The following is a 17,119-nucleotide window of genomic DNA, read 5'->3' as shown; positions in this document are numbered from 1 at the left end:
ATTTATTTTCTTGTATTCTTCAGCATCTACATACTCCAGTATTTTGAAGGATTTCCCACACACACGTTAACATAGAAGAAACAAGCTGGTTCTTAAGATATTCCATTGGAAGTCAATGCCAATGGACTCTTGGGGGGCTGTGGCAAGGACACTTATACTGAGGACAATACCAAAATTTCAAGATCTTTATTAAAACAAATGAAAGGATAATCAAAGCTATAAAACACAGAGTCACAAAGTAGTAATACAACTCTATGGTCCAGCGTGGTAACACAAATAATCTTTTGGACTAGAAAACTAGCATCCTCTGACCCTTCCTTGTAGACCTGGTAGTGGGTGACAGAGGACCAGCCTTGTCTCTGGCATGCCCGATGAAATCGATGGCCTAGGTTCCCCACGCTGGTAGAGAGTAGCTAAGCTACATCAAAGCTGAGCTAACAGTTTAGCAGAAGATAGAAAGAGTGACCCCTCTACACGGTTGTTTGCCCTTTTATAAGGTCCTGGCAATGCCCTGGATATTCATATCAGTGCCCAACCTACCACACCCAAATCTTCTTTCCTCACCCAGATAAATCTTCAGGTATCACTTATTCTATAGCCTAACATTATTACATATATTCATACGTGTTAATATCAACTGTCTCGTCCCTGAAACCATTATCTTTGGCCTAAATCATGACTTCCGTGTTGTGTCCCTTGTGGGCTGTTCCAGACTCATGGTAAACATTCAGTTCTCTGTTTGGTTCTCCATTCAGTTCCCTAAAGACGAAGGGGTTACCAGTAGGTCATTTATCTGTGCCAAAGATTACAAACACTTATGCTAACTTGCTCCAGCTTAGTCATACAGGCCTGTAGGTTCCTTGCATTACAGCCAACTCTGGTGAGTTATGTATACACACTAGAATTTGGTATAAATGAAACTAAGAAAACAATATAATCAAACCAATGAAGAAAACACATTATGCAATATAGCAAGCTAGGAAACTAGCCTCCTGGACTACTGTGTTGCATTATGCAAGGAACCCACATTGTAGGCAACACAGTATGATGGGATCATATACCCAGATTATTATTTACTTCCTAGGAAAACAAAGTTACTCTTTGTACCTTAACTCCACAAATATTGTGTCCTATAGATCTGCCATGCCTTCATCTTCCCTTGTGATGCTCACACAGGTGAAGTCCTGCTGTATGCTGTACATTTTTTAAGCTATACATTTGAACACTTTGCTTGGGCTATTAATCTAAAATTAATGAGTGAATTCCTGCTAAGTGAAGACCCAGGCCACCTTTGGAAGTTACCATTGTGTGGTAATAGTCCAGATTCTGCCAACTTCACTTGTGCTTATAACTTGCTCCTTGAACAGTCTTATTAACTGCTAAAAAAAAAAAGACAGTACTCAGCATGCATAAGGATGGCGGAATGTGCCCAGTTGCAGTTAGTGTTAGTGCATGCTCCATTTAGTCAGTCAAGCCTACATTGCAACATTTGGTATGTGGGGTGCCTTGCGTTCTTGAATCCCCAACCCTTCCCACCCTCCAAAAAACAAGAACAACAAAAACCCATTTCCCTATTAATTTCCTATAGTTTGATCACTTCGAGGTATTTTGAATCAGAAATTAGGTCTCCACCATTAGGAAGCTATCCAACCACTCCTTGCCTTCGGAGTTAGCAGGCAAGATCAAAACTACTAGGTGGCACATTGAAAGCAGAGGGAATGCAAGAGGACAGTAGATGTTTCAATATTTATTTTTTAAATAAGCTAAGGGAGGTATGAAGCATCTAGTCTTACTGCCAGCTGTTTGAATGTATCCTAGACAGTGAAACATTTAAGGAAATAGAAGTTAACAATAGAAAGATTGTTTTAGGTATCTACCAGAGTAACATTAACACTAGCCCGTATGTATCCCAATCCAGCTGTGGCACCGCACAAAGTCCCCCACACAGATGCCTGCCAAAGATAGCAGTAATCTGTGCACTGTGTAGGATTTGTCATCAGGGTACGTATGCATTTGAAGTGCCCGACCATGGCTCTGGGTCCTAAATGCTGGCTTAGGATGATCACTCCAGTTTAAGCTGGAAAAAAAGTGCATTTTGAGAGGGCCAAGAGCAAGAAGGACCAGAACCATGAGATGGAATTGTTCCAATTCCTTGCATACATGGGGCGGGGGAGGGAAGGACGACTCAAGTTGGCCTATATTATTTCCTCTAATTTGGGCTTCTGTTGTCAACCATCATTTTCAGGTGAATCCTGCCAGATCAAATACTTACTGCTGAATACTGCAGTAGATCACACTTAAAAGTTATACTTTTACCCTATACAGCTCCTGGTTTCCTTGCAGTCAGATGGAAGCTTCCCACCACTTTGGGCCAAATTCTATCATTGACTTCAGTGAATTTTCACCCATGTATATTAGCAATGAATTCTCTCTGTCAGCTTCACAGCTAGGTGTAATGAGATGGGTTGGTGTTGCTTTTAAGCAATGAAGCAACTATCTCCGTCTACCTCACAATTCTTAGAAAGGGCTAGATTTTCCAAAGGAATTTTCGAAAAGCACCCAATCAGATTAGGCACTGAAGTCTCTGAGGCAAGTTTTATCCTTAACCACAAGCCATGTTAATAAGCCCAGTCCTGATCCTAGTGAAATCAATGGCAAAAACATAACTGACTTAAGTTCAGACATCTAGTTACTTTACCTTTCATAACATTTAAAATAAAAACATGCTTGTTACAGCAACCACATCCATGGCTCAAGAGCCAATATGTTTCAGGATTGATTAGGCTACAGATTAAGTAGCAGCATAAACTAGTGCTACTAAATCAAATTCACCTGTCATTTACTGGGAGTAGCTTTTTAAACGCTTTTTGCATTGGTGTAGCTAACTACATAAAATGCAAAATATTTTAAGAACCAAGGCCCAGATATTCTGAGGTATTTAGGCCCCTAAAGATACAACTAGGCACTTCTGTAGAGCCTTCTGGATTCCTAAACTATTAGGTGCTTCTGAAAATCCCACTAGACACCTAAATATATTTGAAAAAAATCTGGCCCCTGGTCTCAATCCTGATTTTTCAGATGTATTGAGCATGTCCATTTTCATCACCAACTTCAGTTGGAGCTGAAGGTCTCAGAAGGTCTGAAAGACAACAGCTGTTTATTGAGAATCAGTGCACACTTTGAAAGTTTGCTTTTGTCACTTAGGGTCAATCGGTGGCAGCACTGGCTCCTGGATTTGTTCTCAAGTTCTGTTCTCAGACCCCATCTACATTAAAGACATTCATAGCAGTGTAACATTAGGAGGCTGCACTAGCACAGCTGCATCAATGTAGATGCTCTGTACTGGCACAAAGCAGGGCTCACTCCAGTGTGGTTACATCCATGTTACATGGCTAGGAATTTAATTTAGCCACGATCTGAGACTAGACTTTGGCTCCTGGATTTTCTTCCCAGTTCTGCCACTGGCTTACTACATAGAGCTTCACCCAGGAACACTTCCTTAATGTAGGCAGGCCCTGCATTTCTGTGGTGTAGATCCAAAACTAACTAACTGAGTTACTCCACAATAACTAAGCAGAATTTGGTCCCAGGTCTCCCATTTTTCCACCTCACTTGTACTGGTGTAAAACTCAGCTGCAGTCAATTATGACAGATTATACAGATGAAAGCCAGAAGATAGCTAGGCCCACTGTTTCTACGGATAATGCTTAAGGGGGCTTCAGAACTGGATTTCACTTCTGTGCTGTACATTTACAAGGCTTCATAGCCTACTTCACCTTTTTCACATTCTATTTTTGCTAAGGGATCCATCTTAAAATGTTCAGCAAGTTCTATATTGAGTGGCAGGCAACTGAATTCCAGTTTTATAAAATACTTCCTCTGGATAAAAGTTAACAGAATATTTTTAGTCTTCCACTAGTCTTTGCAGTTTGACACTTAAGACTGGTGCTGAGTAAGATCATAAGTTGGTTAGCTCATGAATAGAGCCTCTTGCCTGCAATGTGCAGGACTGACTCAACTTTGTCACCCAACCCAACATCCCCATCAGAATTTGTAGTACTGTCCTCTGATTTACTTTTGTCGTCTGCTCTAGTTTGCTTTGCTCTGAGGCTGTCCCAAGGCTTCCAGTTTCTAGGCTGCACTGAGACCTCTTGATGAAGCCAAAAGCCTTTTTGCACCTCAGAAGTAGAGCTAAGCACCATGAGTGACATGAAGGAACAAGCTGGAAAGCCAATGACTGATCAGTACTCTACATATTTCCCTTTCCCTCCTACAACTGTGTGCTCAATTCTGCAGTCATTCCTAGCACCAGCCTTAGCGTTTGCAGCAATGGAGATGCCCTCACACCGCTGCACAGATATAGGTGACCACACAAGGTAGAAGGAAGGGGGAAGAGAACCCGCTGTCTCCACACTGTAGGAGTAGCAAGGGGAGTCTTGGGCCTCAGTCTAGGTTGCTATTGCTACTCCTGTCCCTTAGTGGAGAAGTCAACAGGCTGATGACCCAGACTATATTCTGCAGTCACCATCACAAGTTTCTATAGGTAAACACAGTTGATTCTTACCATTACCTTGCTTTGGGCAAAATATGTGTTCACACCCCAAAGTCCATTTTTCTATAAATGAGTCTTTTTAAAGCTACTGTGCTTTCCTCTTGTGTTTGTACTTCCTTCTCCTCTTTCACTCCATTTTCCCCTCTGTCATTTTCTTGATATATCTTCTCAGTGGATTTCTTCTCAGACTCCTGTGTGGTGCTCCCTTCCACCGTCACCAGGCTATTCCTATCTTTCCTTATTAATTCCTCTCATCTACCTACACCATTTGCAGCATCCCTTTACTCATCTCAGCCTTCACTCAGACTCCTGTCCCTCTATTAATGCTTTTAGCCCCAATGAAATGCACACTGCTTCCTCACCACTCTTATGTCCTTTTGCCCCAGTCACTCTCCTCCCACTGCCCATGTCCCCCATGGATAATGCTGTAGTCATGTTAGGGCACTACCAGCAAGAAGAGACTCCAGAAGTTTGCTTGCATCTCCACACACTGTTCCTGTCCTCTGCACAGACGCTTTTCCTCTTCCTTCCCCGTTGATTACCCTCTCCTAGTCTAACAATGCTATAGAACTAAGTAATAGCGTGGAGAGCAACTTGGCCCTTTGACAGCACAATTTAGGGGGAGTTTCCACGAATGCCAGCTGTTCCGGATCTGATCTGTGGACAGAATGCAGTCTGTAGGGCTGTTATTCTGACACTGTCCACTAGCACTGAAATCACAAACTGCTCTGAAATCATGTAATGATCTCATTTAGATTCCATCCATATCACTCACTTTAAGTGGCACCAAATGATACGTGTAACTTGAGAGATGAGCAGGCGGGGATGGCACACACAGAAACCCATCTATCCCTCCACTTATTAACTTGGCCTTCTGTCTAACCACTGGAATGCAAGCCTATTGTTTTCTGCCGTGTGGAACACACAAAATAAGTGTTTGGCACAGTGGCAAGTGACTATTATTTTTAGGAAGTCTGGAACCGCTGTCTCCTCCCCCTCCACTTCATGTTTGTGTGTGATCATAACGCCATCTGTTGGAAAATGATAGAAAGCATGGCCTGACTGGAAATAGTGCTTCATTGCATAAGCCATTACGCAGAGACCTCTGCATAAAGCGTAAGATTAGTGATATTGGATACTATGGCTTCAGGACAGCCAAAGGGTCACAGCAGCAGTTTAATCTGAAATTTGTAGGGGATTTGTTAATTTTTTACAATACTCAATATTGCTAGACGCGATTAAATTTAAAGACAAAAACCTGTTGAAATCTAAGCACTTCCCAAGGTGTTCGCAACCCAAACATTTCCAGCTTGTACAAAAAGGATGAGAAACAGGCGATTGACTAGAAATAAGATTACTAAGGGCCTGTTCTGCCGACACTTGAGAAGGAAAGGGAGGGAAGTTTCTTTACTCTTCTTCCATCCCAAGCCCTCCACTTCAGTGGGACTCCTTAGGCAAGTCACTCATGGGTTAAACACACAAATACCTAAAGCCAGTTAGTCCCATTTGAGTCTTCTAAAGAAAAAGAAAAAAAAAAGTGTGGGGGGGCAGGGACGAGGACAGCACTTTAGTGATGCTTAAGTCTTGTTCGGGCTCTGGTCAGGGTGAATTTCACTCATGTGTAAAAGTGTTTACTAGACTAGACAAAGGTTATCATTCCCAAGATGAGTGCAAGCCAGAGTGTAAGATACCCAGCAGAGATCGTTTAGGGTATCAGATTTTCAAACTTCATTTTCAAATATAAAAGAGTACTGATCATTTAACTGCCTCGCAAAATTTTAGCACTGAAATAAGCAGAAGCATATTGGATTACATATTGCTAGTTTCATTTCAAACATTGAAAAAGCCTGATTCAAAACTCAAAATAGACTGATTTAAAGTTACATTGTTTCTCACCCACTTTTAATATTTTCAGTGGGGGAAGGGAGGAAGGAATAGCCCTTCCAGCTTGTGAGGGATCCTCTCAGGGGAAAAACAAAACAAAACAAAACACACACACACACACACACACACATGCACACAACCTTAGATACACAGGGAAAAGCATTTTATCTATTCACAACTAGAGGATTCCCCTTACTTACCCTCTCCTATTCCCTAACATCTGGGGAGTTGTCTTCTCCCACATTTGCTCTCCTAGGTAGGCAGGAGAGGTAGCCAACTATTGCAAGACTCCCCATAAGTATCAAGAGTTGATGTTTTTCCTTAAAGTCCTAAACACTGAAGTCCTGTGACTACACCCAAATCTCAGCTTTTGATTTAAAAACAAAAAAAATTCTAGCCCTCATGGTTATGGAGATGCGCCTTCAGGGTTGACCCTGTCCAACTTAAGAAGCAGAAGTCAAATTAACAGGATCTATTATGTATTATTTTTATATATAAAATTTTTAGAACCCAATTCATGACTGAGCATTTTGGCAAGTGCCCAGTATGGCCAGCCCTGCATTTTCTCTCATTTCCCCACATTTCCCTCCATTTGCATTCTCTCTGCTATAACATTGCCCTGACCCCTTCTTCCTCAACCCTAAGTCTGCATCCTACCCCCCAATATTCTTCTAACTTTGTAGTTTCCCTGTGACATGCCCCCCACAGTCCAATTTTCTACACCTCCATCTATTCCTTCCTCTGCCCAAGGGACCACTGTCTTCCCCAAGGGCAGTATGGCTTCAGCCCCTGTAGTTTCAGTCTTATTGGCAGTAACAGGAGAGGCCATTTTAGATGACAAGATGTCACAAAACTCATTGTAGAGGTTGAGATCCCCTTAAAAAACAGCCAAACAGGAAGAGTTTCAAAGCAATTGGAAGAGCCAGCAACTCCTGATGTCTTCAGAAAACTTTACTTTTAAATGTTGAAGATGACAAACTTGCCAGGAGCTCTCTCAACAGCTCTGGTATTTGCTGTATCAGGCTAGAATTACATACAGAAGATCAGGTTTAATTACATGTTTCTTCATGATTGCAGGTCAAAGCTTGAAAGAGTGCCCCCAAAGGCTCAAAACCCAGAAGGCAAATAAATCGTAGTTTATATTTTAGTTTCTGGATTTTGGGGGCCTGACCTATGATTGGAGTACTTGGGATGTGCCATACTGTTATTTAAACTGAGCCAGTCCATCTCTCCTAAGCACTCAAAGCCTTGCATCAGGTCACCTTTGACAACAGTGCCAGTCTTCATCACAGCAGAAGTTGGGGTTTGTTTGGGGGAGAGGAGGTTGGATTATTTAGCCACTCATCGAGAAAGATGCCTTAATCAGAAACCTAAGAGTAAAGCCCCCCCCGCCCGCTCTCCAAATAATCCTGCGCTAGAAAGATGCCTCAGTACAACTGCACTAATTGAATTACGTGGTTTACAAAGCAATGTTAATTACTGACTTGTATTTCAATTTAAAGCAAATATAATGTCCTTCTCCAAAACTCACGACATTTATGTACAAGATTTGACTGGAGCAGTAGTTATCTAGTATGGGTAGTTGGCAAGATCCATATCCGAGAGAAGTTATTGCATAGTGGTCCATGCCTTTATGAGTGATAAAATACATTTCACTAGTCCAACCTCTCCAGAGCTACTTTTGACCACTACTTGACAGTAAGAGTTAATGCAACATATGTCTAGCTGCCTTACACCATTTCTTTAAGTGCTTGATACCTGTTCACTGAAAGTCAGGGTGTTTATTGAAATAGGAGCTGCATGTCAACACAGCATGGTCTGCACCAGGGTTATGTTGGTATAACGGTCACTTGGGGTGTGGGTTTCACAACCCTAAGTGATGTCATTATACCCATGTGCGTTTGTAACGTAGTCCTGCCCTTGGACACCTAACATTTCAGGAACTTAAGTGTGAACATTTTGGCCAGCCTGTTTTTAATTAGTTATGTTTCTTCATGCAACTCTACTGCTAAACAAGATTAAAATTGCTTTTGAAAAACTCTTCCTCCCCCGCCCCCCACCCCCTTATTTGGAACTTTTCAACAAATGATCCCAGAGTGCTTTGGAAGGGCGAGTTTAGAGTGTGAGCTCTTTCTTGTGTCTGTACAGCACTTTGCGCAATGGGGCCTGGGTCCATACTAGGGTTCCTAGGCCCTACAGTAATACAAATATACCCAAAACTCTCAATTGGATGTTGGGCTCCCTGGATTTAAGAGTTTATCCCATTTATTCTCATTTTACAGAGAAGAAAACAGAACCATAGGGACATTTTCCTCAAGGTCATAAAAATAGTCCAATGCTATAGCCAGGAATAGAATCCATTCCAGTCTTGCACTCCTCATGTGCTAATCTGTCAAGCCCATTTCTGCTGCATTGTTTTCCTCTTTTGATTATTGTACTAAAATATTTCCCACACCTGTAACAGGACAGCAGTTTCCCACCTATGAACCCTTAAAGATGCTGAAGTTCCCAAAGTCTACAAAATAAGAGATTCATATTTACTTTAGGAAGAGTTGCAAATGTAAGTAATCACTGACAAGAACTAGAGGTAAGATTTTTCAAGCATGCCCAAGTGACTTAAGGAGAACAAATTCTGATTTTCAGTAAATCTTGTGCACTCAGGTCACTGTTACTAGTCCCAGCCTAACTCACTGGCAAAAGTCTTCTCTGATCTGCCTTTTTCAGAGTACTTTAATCACTACCAACATCAGTTTCAAGCAACAATAATCTTCCTTGTAGAAATTAATTGACTTCATCATACACTTTCATAGAAAATGGAGGTGACGATACACTTATTTGTCATTTCCTCTTCCTTTGAGCTAGGGAAAGTTGAGAGCCTATTAATCCATTTAGAGAATATTAATAGATTGCTACTAGTGTTTTGCATGTTGCATTAAAATCACATAAGAATTCATGTTCAAGCTTTCTTAGGCCAAGATGACAGTACATATGCAAGACTTAGCATCTGTTTTCTGGGGGAGGGTTATGGTAGGGATAACACTATTATTTAAATCAAGTCATACACACATATACCTCAGAGCTGAGCTTTTACTTTATCAACACAAAATGACTGACACCTGTGTCAACAGAAATAGTAATTGGCATAGATATAAATAGAATACAACTTTGTTTTGTTCCCAGTCTCTTGAAGCTAGCCAGACAAAGCAAGAAGCATATGCCACATCCTTAACAAGAATAGTGCAGCTGCCATAGTAGTGCGTGCTGCCGATATTCCTTCCATAAACTTCAACTACAGCATAGCCTGTCTGTACACAGAGGGGTGCTATATAGCCCAAGACTCTCTCTGCACTGGTGATTTAGCAGCAGGTTAAGGATTTGCACCAGTGCAACTATACTAGTGCGATACAAACAAAGTGACAGTGCAAACAAAGCCTGGTCTGCATTCAAAGCTGATATCAGCACAGTTATAGCACATCAGGGTATGAAAAAGCCACTCTGGAGCACAGTAGCTATGCTGCCTTACCCCTTGGTGTAGGCACAGCTAGCTACTATCACTGAGGTAGGTGACATTCTTATAGCAACAGAAAGCCCTCTTCTGTCACTGTAAAATGCATCTATAGCATAAAGTTATGCTGGCATAACCACAGCACCAGAGCTGGCCACTGCAGTCCCCATAAATTAGAGATACCTTAAATGTGAGTCAGGTTAAACCCAGCCCCACTGTTCCTCTTCTCCCAGATACTTCACTCTGACACACACATTATTCCATCACATGCTATTGAACAAGGCTCACCATCCCCTTTGCTACCTCACCACAAGCCCCAAAACACTCCTTACCTTAATTAGTCTTCTGGGGAGTAGTGCAGTGTTCTACTGGCCCAAAATTCCTACACTCATTGAGAAGCATTAGTAAAGAGACCTAAACTGCTACCTAGTGAAAGAAACACTCAGTGGAGACAAAACAAAACTCACAGTACTCTACCATTATGCTGCTTCTCTGCTATTTACATTTTTTAAACCCAGCTAAACCATAGATTGCTTTTTTCACTACCTTGCACCTCATCTAGTCATTTACACCTGTGCAAAGTGAGTATAAACCGACTACCACTCTGCACAGGTGCAAATGACTGCACAAGATGAAAAGCAATGGCCAGGCAGGGTTTTAAACAGCCCTACTCACAACAGAATATAGTCACAAATCTATTCAAATTATTAATTAAATCTGTAGTAATTTCATTCACTTTATTTTGTGAGTATACATTTATACATCAGTGCGGATTAATGACCTATTGTATCACCAGTAATTGCTATGATTTAGCATTATTTCCATTATAAATCCCTCTATCCTGCAAATCTGCATACACATGCTTAATTTCCTTACCATAAGTAGTCCTACCACTATGCTGACACCTGCATAAGTGTTTGCAAGATTGGGGCCTTAGGTTTCATCGATAAAGTCTGCTCTGCCACAAGAATGACATGATGCAACAATGCTGAGTAGCCTTGTTCAGATGCAAAACAAAGATAATTTCAGCATCTCAGAAACAGAATTAGCCTTTGTCTACACTGCAACCTATGTCAGCAACATTTATGTCACGCAGGGGTGTGACTATTCCACATAAGCATTTGTGCATGCAGCACTATGTTGGTGGGAGAGCTTCAGACTATCACGGCTACCCCTCTAATATTTACATTAAATCAATGCATCTGTTCCCAGGAAAATGTATGAATTACATCATTCCAAAAACTAGTTTGGATGACTCAATAAAGGCAGGAGCATACATGAAATATACACAGACACATACAAAAATCACCTGCACGTATGTATACAGACATATAATACATAGAAAAGTGTGTGTATCTCTATAGCTACACACATAAAATTGTATATATATATAAAATTGTATATAAATATATTCAGAGAGAAAAGCAGTTTTATCATGCCATGTGTTTATACTTGTTTATTATATAATGCAGTATACAGATTAATGCTATTATGCAGTGTTACACACACAGAAAATGGCTGCACAATTTAGCCGTGGCCTGACTCAGCTATAATGCCTAGTGCAAGCAGTAGTCGAGAGCTGCTTTAACACCAAACACGAAAAATCACCCGTGCGTCTCCCAAAAGAATACGTGCTCCAGGTGAGGCTCGAACTCACAACCTCGGCATCGCTCTGCTCTGTACTGCTGTATAAGTACCGCGCGCTAACCGATTGCGCCACTGGAGCCCTGACACCATGTCTTTCCGAACGCTTTATCAATGGTGCACCCGGGGGCGGGGAGTGGCGTGCGTCCTCACCCTCCTGCTCCGAACCGCAAGCCGCCGCGCGGACACTGATAGGAGAAGAGGCTGGCGCGGCCCTGTGCTGGGGGCAGCGCCTGGCGGCTGAGCCAAGCGATGGGCTCGGTGCAGCACCGTGCGGGTTACCCCCGGTGCTCCGCTGCGGGGCGCTGCAAAGGGGCTAGTGCACTGGGGGGGCGCTGGAAGGCTGGTGCTCGGCTGGGGGCGGTGCCCCGCTGCGCCCTTTAGCTGCGGGGTGCCGGCACCTGGGAGCTCGGCACCCCGCTGTAGCGCTCCTGGCTAAGCTCCCATATCGCGCGGGGCCTAGTGTGGTGCAGAGCAGCGAGCGCGCTGTGGAACGAGCCGGGACCTACAGCCCGCTCGTGGCCCCGCTCGCCGGGGCCGCTCGCCGTGCTCTGCAGCGCCCCGTTCCTTTCAGCTATTTCCCCAGCGGATGGTTGCTGCCGCCAGTCTGCAGCCCCGTCAGTTCCACTGATGTCTGCTCTTGCACGCCAGGCTGTGGGTGATTTTCTTTTCCTGAGAGGAAATCATCTGAAATTTCCCATATCTCTGGGTCAGCTATTGTGACCAGACAGCAAATGTGAAAAATCAGGGTGGGTGTAATAGGAGCCCATATAAGAAAAGGACCCCAAATTGGGACTGTCCTTATAAATTTGCAAAATCTGGTCTCCCTAAGCCCAGCAACAGCCTGTTAGGGCAGGAGCTAAATATGTCCCAGGCCCAGTCAGCCAGAATCCCTTTTTATACTTTGGGGGGTTCCGTCACCCCCTTCTTCACCTTAAACAACTTTGCAAACTTGTGTCCTGGTGCAGGTGGGCACTGTGAGTTAGACATTACTTCTGAGGACCGTGTCCTTTCCATAGCCTTGCTGTTTGCTTAGCTAGTTGGTTGTGGATTTTTTTTGCATGTGTAGGATATTTTAGGGGGGGCTGTTGGTTGTTTTTTAAACTTTATTTTCTCTTTGCACACTCTTTTAATAGCATAAGGGACTAAGCACCTGTTACTGCTCCCATTAACTAGAATAGAGAAGAATTGGACTCTGAACAAAGAATTTCTTTGCTACACATGCAAATAAAATATTTCATTGCTGGTTTACGGTTTATTGGCCCAACATTTGGGCAGCATTGAAGTGGCCTATGTATCTGCACATTATTGTCCTTAATCCTGAATTTAGTTTTTCTTACCAAAACAAATGATGAAACAGACTAAATTAACCACACAGTCCAGAGCAACCTTATTTAAAAAAACAAAACAAACCTCAAAACCAAAGATAGTGGTTCTCTTCATAATCACTTCCTGGTTCGCTCTGCCTATTACAGTCCTGAAAGCATGCATTACACTGAGAATTGGAAGAATCTTGTAGTCTGAGGCACTCCTAGAGCAAGTTAACATTTTTAGTTAATTCAGTGCTAATGAGATTTGTGAGATATACAGGTACAGCAGCAGGGCAAGTTTGTCCATATCTCACAGGTTCATCATCTACACCAAGGATTTGAGGAAATTCTCCCATTATTGCTCTGTCACTGGGATGAAGTAGCCTTTGGCATTTTTATCACTGTGTTGTGTCATCTAAACTTCCTCAGAGACTCTAACTTGTCTACACTAGCACATCCACTATTGCTAGAATTGCCAAAGCTACACTGCCAATAGGTGTAAGAATATATGTGTACAGACAAAGTCTCAGAGGGCGAGAAAGCAACCCAGTCGTCTTGTTCATTGGATTCTTGGATTCTCTGCAAAAATTGTCATTTATGAAGAAGTCACTGTTGCCAGGTGAACCTTCCAACTCCCCAAAGGCAGCTTTAATTTATGTTTCTCTTGTTTGTGGGGTGAGGAAAGGCAGACGATGAGAAGGATACAATTAACTAGTTGATAGTGTCCATTTACACCCCAGGCCATTTCATGTTCCTTTTCTGTCCCCCATAAACTTTGTGTGACCAGAAATAATGAGATACTTCACCTTTTTGGAAAAAAAGAAAACATTTTCAAATAACTTCTACGACAGACGCTCAGAAGTTACTGGAGTTGTATAAAATAAGAAAATATGTAAAAGCCTAATCCTGCCCACCTTCAAGTCAATGACAAACTTCACATTGTTGTTTGCAGTATTGCTGTTGCCATGTTAGCCCCAGGATATGAGAGAGACAAGATGAGTGAATATCTGTTATTGGACCCACCTGGTGAAAGAACCAATCTTTTGAGCTACAAAGAGCTCTTCTTGACTACAGTTGGAGCTGGAGTAGGCTCTTAAATCACGCTTCCAGAATACATGCCAATAGTTTAAAGCCCATAGGGCTAAAATCTACCCACTGTTACACCTGTGCTACTCCAGTACCCTTAGTCTTTGAGAAAGCAGTTGATATATATGAAAGGAACAACCAACAAAAACAAACAAAATACCCCAAGCAGAGTTTTTACCCCCCAAAAGGGCCAGAAACACTGTGAAGTCCATTAAATACTTCACTGCTGCTAATGATTTTATGGGGAAGGCACTCAAATATGTGGCAGTGATGGGTGGCAGAATAAAATTGTAAGCTAAATAACTATTTCCTTCCGAACATCTCCTGTTGACTGAGACTAAGGACAGGTCTACACTAGGGATGTAAGAGTTTAACTGATAAGATTGATGTTTGTTGGTTTCTGTTAACAGTTAAACTCCACCCAGGATCCTGGCTGCCACCCCACACCCAAGGTCCCAACTGCTGCCCTGCGCCCAGAGTCTCATCTGCCACTCCACTTGCTCGGAGTCCCTCCCAGCTGCCAGCCCCCATGCCCAGGGCTCTGCTGCCTCCTGGCATCCCTGCACACCAGACATCCCAGCTGTCACATCATGCTGGGGCTCTGCTTTTGCCCGGTATCCCGGTTCCATGGCCGGGGTCCCTCCTGGTTGCCAGCTCCATGGCTGGGGTCTGTCCCTGCTGCCAGGGTCCATCCCAGTTGTTGGCCCCATGCCCAGGGTCCCAGCTGCCACCTGCTGCTGCCTGGCATCCTGGCGTGCCCGGAGTTCCTCCAGGATGTCTACTCTTTCACCCTTACCCTCTTCTCTCCCCTCCTCCCATCCCCAAGAGGAACAGACGATACCAGCAAAAGCACAGTTTTTCCAGTATAACTGCATCTACAGTAGGGGCTTTGCCAGTACAGTTGTGCTGATCAGTGATTACACTATTCACAGTGTTGACATAGAGTTGTGTCCTGGACCAAATGTTTGTGGAGCATCTAGACTAGACTTTACACATATGGTACTGCTACTTATCAAGTTAATTGGCAATCAATTAACTCAAACTAAAGCAGACCCACAAACTCTAGTCCAGACATACCCATCAGGGAGTCCTGGCTTGGAGTTATGCTGGACACAGGAAAAATGACACTTCTTGTTAGGATGGGTTAGGTACTGTGACATTCCCAGTTCTTAATAGGCAGGGCCCGCTCTAGGTTTTTTGCCGCCCCAAGCAATGCCAAAGTGGAAAAAAAAAACAAAAAAACCCGGAGTGCCACCCCGGAATTGTGCCACCCCTAGCATATGATTGGTTTGCTGGTGCCTAGAGTCTGTTAATAGGTGTGTAAAGCAGCATCTTAACTGTGCATTTCCTGGTTTTCCTAAGTTTGTGATTTGTTTTTTCTTGTAATGCTAACATTCATTTCAGGGATATGTGGAGAGACCTTAACTGAACATTTCCTGATTTTCTAATGTTTGATTGGGGGTTGAAAAATCCCACCATTCCAGGAGCTAACAGAAAGCACTGTTGTGCAATAGCAGCCTTAAGTCCTTCCCAATGAAGATTTTTGAAAGTGAATTTCCTCTGTTTTCTATAAACATTTGAATGAGTAAGGTTGTTGAAGCTTCTGATAACTCTCACAAAAAGATGGGTATATTCTCTTGTAGCTAGGATGTCCTGGCTCGGTGAAAGAAATGTGGACTGGTGTGATTAGAACAATGGCTACAGACAGCATAGCCAAAATCATAGTGTGACAATGTATCCCATAATGCGTTATGGGAATATGACATAACTGGCATACGTTTTATGCTACATGTGCCATGTAACATATCTCTGTAAAGCTTATGGTCTACTGAATCTATTCATCCTGTTTGTACATATATCATTTTTGTACTTGAAGTTATGAACATTGGCTGTATACTTGCTTGATTTCTAAGTAAGCTTTGTAAGGCATTTGGTCAGCTTCTTTAGAAAGGAATTTGCAAAGTTAAGTGCCCAATCAAGAAGCACTTAAGGAACAATGGATCTTGGAATGCTCCAATCCACATAAGAAGTCTACTTGAGGACATTCAAGCTAACATGTGAACAACGGCTGCTACTTGTAGTTCTGATTCATGCATGGATGTGTGGCTTGCCCATATGACTCCAAAACTCCATCTTGGAGCTAGACTTTGCATAGGAGAGAGGAGAGAGTCTCCACCCACAAGAGAAAGTCTATTTAAACCCGTGGGAGACCCCTCCATTTGGCTTCAGCTGGCTAAAGAGATATCCTTGGGGTTGAGAGGCATCTGAAAGAAACTGGAATAAAAGATAATAACCACAGGAGGGGTGAGTGGTTGCTGGACCCAGACTAGAAGGACACTAGTCTGTAAAAGGAAGCTTACTGGTGAGGTTTTTATCTGTACTCAGTTGTATTACTGTATTAGACTTAGGTGTGTTTTATTTCATTTTACTTGGTAATTCACTTAGTTCTGTCTGTTACTACTTGGAATCACTTAAATACTTTTGTATTTAATAAATACTTTCTGTATTTAATAAAATCACTTTTTACTTATTAATTAACCCAGAGTATGTATTAATACCTGGGGGGCGGGAGGGAACAGCAGCGCATATCTCTCGAAAGTGTCATAGAGGGTGAACAATTTATGAGTTTACCCTGTATAAACATTATACAGGATAAAATGGATTTATTTGGGTTTAGACCCCACTGCGAGTTGGGCATCTGAGTGTTAAAAATAAGACCACTTCTGTAAGCTGCTTTCAGTCAAGCCTACAGCTGGGTCTGGGTTTGTAGCAGGCTAGCGAGTCTGGCTCAAACCAGGCAGGGCAACGAAGTCCTAAGCTGCCAGGACAGGAAAGCAGGGGTAGAAGTAGTCTTGGCACTTCAGTTGGCAGCTCCCAAGGGGGTTTCTGTGATCTAACCCTCACACATAGATCTAGCCTATTTATTTTGAAAAGATATGTGGCTAATTGAAAGACATTTGTCTCTGTCACATTAGAGACCTAGGTTCTGATTCCAGCTGTGTTGGAAGTGACCTTGTGCAACCTCTCAGTTTTCGTATCTGAAAGTGGAAGGAATGATAGTTGCCTGCCCTCAAGGAGAGAGATTAGATTTTGGACAATAATAAGGTTATAAAGCACACAAAAACATTGTCACAAAAG

The 17,119-nt window shown here is 42.7% G+C and overlaps 1 non-coding gene across 1 annotated transcript; it reads right to left on the bottom strand.

Annotated features, from left to right (window-relative positions):
- Positions 1–11,573: 11,573 nt before the first annotated feature.
- On the bottom strand, positions 11,574–11,667 carry TRNAI-UAU (transfer RNA isoleucine (anticodon UAU)). Its single transcript has 2 exons — positions 11,630–11,667; positions 11,574–11,609 (listed from the first exon to the last, which is right to left on the bottom strand). It is a non-coding gene; the product is annotated as a tRNA-Ile (tRNA).
- Between the last annotated feature and the right edge of the window lie 5,452 nt (positions 11,668–17,119).

This window comes from Chelonoidis abingdonii, chromosome 3 (assembly GCF_003597395.2).
Source record: "Chelonoidis abingdonii isolate Lonesome George chromosome 3, CheloAbing_2.0, whole genome shotgun sequence".
Lineage (NCBI taxonomy): Eukaryota > Metazoa > Chordata > Testudines > Testudinidae > Chelonoidis > Chelonoidis abingdonii.
The sequence above is the reverse complement of the archived record's forward strand: the minus strand, read 5'-3'. Positions and strand labels throughout refer to the sequence as shown.